This window comes from Glycine max, chromosome 15, assembly GCF_000004515.6.
Source record: "Glycine max cultivar Williams 82 chromosome 15, Glycine_max_v4.0, whole genome shotgun sequence".
NCBI classification, from domain to species: domain Eukaryota; kingdom Viridiplantae; phylum Streptophyta; class Magnoliopsida; order Fabales; family Fabaceae; genus Glycine; species Glycine max.
Window position 1 is genome coordinate 45,706,662 of NC_038251.2, and position 7,109 is coordinate 45,713,770.

At 32.8% G+C, this 7,109-nt stretch overlaps 1 long non-coding RNA gene across 1 annotated transcript; it reads right to left on the reverse strand.

Moving 5' to 3' along the window:
• Nucleotides 1-982: 982 nt before the first annotated feature.
• LOC102660983 (uncharacterized) lies at nt 983-2,995 on the reverse strand. Its single transcript, XR_418543.4, has 4 exons — nt 2,396-2,995; nt 2,138-2,279; nt 1,701-1,778; nt 983-1,523 (listed from the first exon to the last, which is right to left on the reverse strand). It is a non-coding gene; the product is annotated as an uncharacterized lncRNA (long non-coding RNA).
• Between the last annotated feature and the right edge of the window lie 4,114 nt (nt 2,996-7,109).

Consider the following 7,109-nt stretch of genomic DNA (forward strand, 5'->3'; position numbering starts at 1 on the left):
TTTTTGTACTATATTAATCTTAATCTTAATTGGAACGAAATCTTTCAAAATTGGATTTCGAATTCTTAATTTATATTTTCATTTTTTCGTTCTTTTCTTTTTCTTAGATTATAATCCGAAAACAAAAGAGTTAAGTGAATTAAAAACCCAAGGGAGGTTCATGGCCAAAGGTAAAGATATCCGAGTAATTGTTATTTTGAAATGTACCGATTGTGATAAAAAGAGTGTTAATAAGGAATCAACGGGTATTTCTAGATATATAATTAAAAAGAATCGACAGAATACGCCTAGTCGATTGGAATTGAGAAAATTTTGTCCCCGTTGTTTCAAACATACAATTCACGCAGAAATAAAGAAATAGATCAAATTGATCGCTTGTGTGTTACCCTTCGAACCAAAGAACTTAACATGTAAAATGATCTATTTTTCTTATCTATATAGATAGATCTATCTATATTCTATCATTTACAGTTGAATATATACAAATATCAGTATATAACAACATATATTAAAAAAATAATTACATATATTAAAAAAGTCAGAATAAAAAAACAAATCCTTTATTGTATTTCTTGTAATAAATGTGATTTTTGGAATAGGAATAAATAAACCATGAAAAAATCTAAGCGACTCTTTATGAAATCCAAGCGATCTTTTCGTAGGCGTTTGCCCCTGATCCAATCGGGGGACCGAATTGATTATAAAAGCATGGGTTTAATAAGTCGATTTATTAGTGAACAAGGAAAAATATTATCCAGATGCGAAAATAGATTGACCTTAAAACAACAACGATTAATAACAATTGCTATAAAACAAGCTCGTATTTTATCTTCATTACCTTTTCTTAATAATGAAAAACAATTTGAAAAAAGCGAGTCAACCGCTAGAACTACTACTTTAAGAAAAAAAAATATAGAAATTAAGAACTATAAATCCAATTTTGAATTGAGATTTGAATGAAATATTGATTGATGTTTTGTTTGAAAATCACGACAATTCAATTTGGGTTTTTATGTTGTAAATGGGTATAGCTTCTAGACCTTGGCTCCTTTTTGAAGTCTGTCAATATTTTGTTTATAGCTGACACACAAGATGCAGAACCAACCACCTCAACCATGTGTACATTCTCAATAAAAGTATCTTCAAACTAGCAATTAATACATTTATCAAAGAAACTAAAACATCAACTTGATGACAAATTGACAGCATGATTTTATTCAAATTTTCAAAAATATAATATTCAAGATCTAAATAATAATTATAGTTCGCTGGATTATTCTTAAGCGCCTAAGACTAAGAGAGATTAAGGGAATCAGCCAATATAATCAGCAGATGAGCGGTCTAGTCCGCTACTTCCAGCTCAGGAGGATCCACGGAAGATGTTACCCCCACCAACTACCAGTGCAACTTGAAACATCAGCCTAATTGTTTAAACCAAAAGTCTGAAAACCAGTAAAAAGCTTTGAATAACTTCAGGTCAAATGTTCTAACTTGCAGTGATATCATAAAGTCTCCCAATGTTACTGCCAAATACAAAAATAGATCCGTGTATCACTTCTCCTAAAGATTAATTTGTAAAACACATCGTCAACGACAATTTCACAAAACTACTGTAAATTTCACATATTCAATTAGTCAAATGATCTCAAACAACAGATGATGCAGCAGAAAAACTAGAACAAAAGAAAAAAATGTATTACCATAAAAGAATCCATTGTAGTCACCTCAATGCCAAGGCGAGTCACTGCTGCCACCTCCCTTGCAATGGCCATGGTTATCTGTATCCAACCATAAAACAATAATTTAAGAAATGATGCCGAGAACAACATGATGTATCAAAATATTTCATTTTATTTCAATTATGTTTTCAGGAATTATGCATTGTCACTCTTCTCTAATTAACTTGTTTTCTCATTTCCCTAAAATGTCCCTTTAAGTAATTAAGCCATAGCAAATATATATTGCCACTGTTATATCTATTATGTATACTTGTAATTAACAATTAGAAAACTAATTTTAAATAATAAAGGCAATAACACACAATAAAATAGTAGAAAAATGTCCTGCTCCTGCAAGTGAGAAGTTATTAAAAAAAGAAGAAGGGAATAGAGTGGGAAAGCAAAGCAGGGTATGTAACCTTAGGGTCAATGTTCTGAGAGTGGTCTCCAGCAAGTGCTTCTCTGCTAACTTTGAGCAAAACCCTTCGTCATTTAAATGATGACCTGCTACTTTCGTTCATTGAGAGTCTCAAGTGAGACATGGACGGAATCTTGGACTTCCTGCCAACAAATTTTATTTATTTTAACCATAACAAACAGTTATTATTATTATTATTATCGTCTTAGTTCCACAGAAGCATTTCTACAAACAGCTTGTTAGAAGAAGAGAAACAAACTTGAAATTGATGGGCTCAGGCGAAGCGGCCATTTCAGAATAAGAGGAGCGAATGGCGAGACTGGTGGTGTGGGAGGTTGAATAGAAAATTAATTCACAGAAATTTGAATATTAAGGAAATAACAAGAAACCCTAAACAATCAAATGAAGTAGATGATGCTCCACAATGGCATTCATGCATCCACATTCCCATTGATGAAGGCCTCTCTTAGCTATAAAAAAATGAACACTTAGTTTCCTGCTTTATACAAAACTGTCAAAATTACACGAGCATGGATTAAAACATAAAAATTAAAAATAAAATTCTATTTCGTCGCGGTAGCCTGATAACGTTTAATTTGCAGTCCCAGTGGGAGGTTCTGGTGAGCACGGTGTCGAACACGCTGAAGGCGATGAGGAGAGGGGTGCATCCGATCCAAAACATGGCGTGTGCCCAATTAAATGAAAAATTACAGTTGGACAAAATATGAAAATATGTGACTGCTTTGAATTAAGATATCCTTACAACTTCAGCTAAAACTAAGGTTGTGAAAATTTGATCCAACCCACTTGTTCAATTGGTTAAATCGAGAATTAATCTGTTATGCAGTTTTTAATAATCCTTAAAACAAGAAAATAATCATTAAACAGATGTAAAACTAGGGTGTTAAAAAAAAAACTGATTTAGATTGGATTAGATTGTAGCGGAATTTGAATTGTTTTTTTTAACTAGTTTAAAAAAAAAGACGGTACTATCTTATAAAATCAAGTTAGTTAACTCGATTGTTTGTATAAGATCAGTTTCGTTAATCGAATTAATTTTTATTTAAATATTTTTTTATTTGAAAAAATAACTCAAAATTAATTTGAAAATCAGTTCAAAATTAGTTTGTTTGTTAAAATTAATTTAAAACTGGTTAAAAATTAGTTCAGATAATAATTCATTTTTTAAAATCAATTTAATTTTGTACCCGTTTTTAAATCAATTTGTATATTTAAATATAAAATTGAACCGAATATAAAATTGAACAGATTGAAACAGTACACTGATGCAAGAAAAGTAGAAACTTTGACTAAAGTTATAAAAAGAGAAGGGGATTGAAGGAGACAAACGAAACTCCTATGATCAAAGGCAAATTTATTAAATAGTGATTTAATATATTTAAAAAGGTAAATTTATTAAATAAAATATTATAAAATTTTAATATGTTAAATAAAATATTATAATAAATAAATATACTATGAACAAAGTCATTAAAGGTAATGAAAAATATATTTACGTTACTTTATTATTGTTTTTATATTGATAAAAAAATATATATTATATATTGTGTTGTTGAAATTTAATATTACAATTTTTATATCTTGATTTTTATAATTGTATATTATACTAATTTTTCTTTTTTACTCAAAATACAAATCTGTTATTGTTAATGAACATTATTGTATTTTATTAAAAACTTAAATATTATGGTATGTTTTATTAGACTTTTAAGTATATTTTGAATGTTAAAGAACTTATAAAGTTATGTCAAATTATATTTATTTAGTATTATTGCATAAACTTTTTAATTATTAATATTGGTTTAACCACGGTTCAACTATGGTTGAACCTTTGAATCAGTGTCTTAATTGTTTAATGATCAATTTGATTTTAAAAATATTGGTTAAAACATAAATCTTATAACTCAATTAAAAACTCAATATACTCACTTCTAGAGCACATTAAGGTTGGGAGCAATTGTTCAAGATGGACTAGGCTTCAAATCCAATTTGCATAATTGCCCACCTTAATATGTAGAAATCATAAATCTTAGAATTTGCATAACAAAGCATATCATAACAATAGTCAATTCACCAATCGTCATATGAAGATTCAATCATCATACACCGTCGTTAGTCAATCAATCATCATCATCATGATTTATCCATCAAACATCATCATCACCTGTCCATCAATCATCGACACCAAAGACAAATTCAACTCCATGAAGATTTCACCTTTGAGCAATTAACCCCAAAGTACTTCTCTTAACATAGTCACACGGTATGATATGACCATTTTGGGAGACTTGAATTAACCTTGTAAAAGATATATGGTTTTATCGAAAATGAATGAATGTAGGTAGTGACTTACCTCGATAAGGCTTGCAAAAACCTTAACCTACCAAATGATTAGTGAATTTTAGCTATGATTCAGCCCACTAATCCAAAATCAAGTCCAAGATTCTCCACTAAGTGTGCTTAGATGTCATGAGACATGTAAAGCATGAAGGACATGCACAAAGTGTGACTATATGATGTGACAATGGGGTGTAACAAGAAAATGCTCACCTCCCCCTCTAAAATTTAATTGGATTGGGCTTCTCCCAACTCAATTAAATTTTATCTCCCAATACACACATCAAATATTCACTTAATGCATGTAAAATTACAAAACTATCCCTAATACAAAAACTAGTCTTGGTGTCCTAAAATACAAGGGCTGAAAAATCCTACATTACTGGAGTACCCTACTTACATTATGAAGCTCTAAATACAAGACCCAAAAATAATAAAATTCTAATCTAATATGTACAAAGATAAGTGGGCTCATACTTAGCCTATGAGCCCAAAATCTACCCTAAGGCTCATGAGAACCCTAGGGTCTTCTCTTGCCTTTCTGGTTGAATCTTCTTCGAGTCTTCTATCCAATGCCCTTGGGGGTAGGATTGCATCATTCATGATGTAGCTTCATGTGGAGCTTGTAGGCCTTGGATCTTCTTCATCAATGGAGTCCTTTGCTTCTTAAAGATCAATGATAGCGGAATGGAGAAGGAAGAAAGATGATAGGAGATGCTACTTCAAGGAGAAGATGTGTCAAGAACAAGTTCACCACCATAGGAAGCCATGGATAAGAGCCTGACTGTAGGAGAAGATGAGTGGAGGGAGAATGAGAGAAAGAGCATGAAATTTTATGCCTCAAATGAGGTCTGAACTTTAAAGTGTAATTCCAAATGATCAAAGTTGAAAAATGCACACACAAGACCTCTATTTATTGCCTAAGTGTCACACAAAAATTGGAGGGAAATTTGAATTCTATTCAAATTTCACTTGAATTTGAATTTGAATTTGTGGAGCCAAATTTAGAGCCAAAATTTCACTAATTATGATTAGTGAATTTTAGATATGGTTCAGCCCACTAATCCAAGATCAAGTCCAAGATTCTCCACTAAGTGTGCATAGGTGTCATGAGTCATGTAAAGCATGAAGGACATGCACAAAGTGTGACGATATGATGTGGCAATGGTGTGTAGCAAGCAAATGCTCACCTCCCCCTGTTGTTCAACCTTCATTTCCCAATCTAGGTAGGCCTCAACATTATCTTTTCCGTGGAAATATGGGAGGCTAATGTTAACCTCTTGAGGCCTTCTATCCTTTTCTCTTCTTTGGGAGTAATGTTTAGTATGTGACCTATGGAGCCCTCTATAATAGTCACTAAGTTCTTCACTTAAATTTTTAACAGAGTCATGACTACTAAAGAAGGCATATTTTTCTCTTTTCATTTCTTTCATTATTTTTCTTCTTTCTTCCTCTCTTTCTTTCATCTTGACTTATTTCTTCCACTCTTTTTTTCCTTTTTCTTTTTTCTCTTGTTTTTCTTTCCATAATTTAAGGGATCTCAACTCATCTAATATCTTATACAAGGGGTCCTTAGGATTAGAACCCTCACCATTAACACTAGATGAAGAATGAATACTCATGTTGGTTCCTAAGTTGTGGTTCTTTGTTGTTGGGGGTTTGAAAACAAAAGGTGATGCAATCCTATCCCGCAAAGGCATTGGGTAGAAGACTCCAAGTAGATTAGGCTAGAGATCCAAGGGAAGGCCCTAGGGTTCTCATGAGCCTTAGGGTAGATTTCAAGCCCATGGGCTAAGTATGAGCCCGCTTATCTTTGTAAATATTAGAATAGGTTTTTCCTTTGTTTGGGCCTTGTATTTTGGCCATTCTAGTAGTATAGGGTTTTAGCCTTGTATTTCGGGGCATTTTGAGTAGTCTTTGTAGTAAGGACTTTTTTTTTGTATTTTCATGTTTTTTGTCATGGGGGTGAGTTTGGCTATTATAGGGGGTGTGTAGCTAAGCTCTAGCTTCTCATCTCAAGGAGGTGAGCTTAGCTATTAGAGAGGTATGTGTAGCTAAGCTCTAACTTCTTTAGGAATCTTCTTAAGGAAGCTCCTCAAGGAGGTGAGCTTAGTTATGAGAGGGGTGTGTGTAGCTAAGCTCTTGCTTCTCAAGGAAGTTTTCTCAAAGAAGCTTCTCAAGGAAGTTTTCTTAAGAAAGCTTCTCAAGGAAGCTACCTAGTCTATAAATAGAAGTATGTGTAACACTTGTTGTAACTTTGATGAATGAGAGTCTTGTGAGACACAACTCAAAGTTCAACTTCTCTCCCTTTTTTTTCCTTCAATTTCGTGCTCCCCCCTCTCTCTTTCTCTCCCTCTTTCTTTTCCTCCATTGAAGCACCCTCTCTAAGCTTCTTATCCAAGGCTCATCTTGGTGGTGAAGCTCCTTCTTCCATGGCTTATTCCTTAGTGGATGGCGCCTCCTCTCACCTCTTCTCCTTTGTCTTCCGCTGCATCTCCATGATGGAAAATCACCATTAAAGGACCTCATTGAAGCTCAAAGATCCAGCCTCCATAGAAGCTCCACAAGCAAGCTTCCATCAAAAGGTAAAAGAAACTATGGTTGAAACTAGTCAA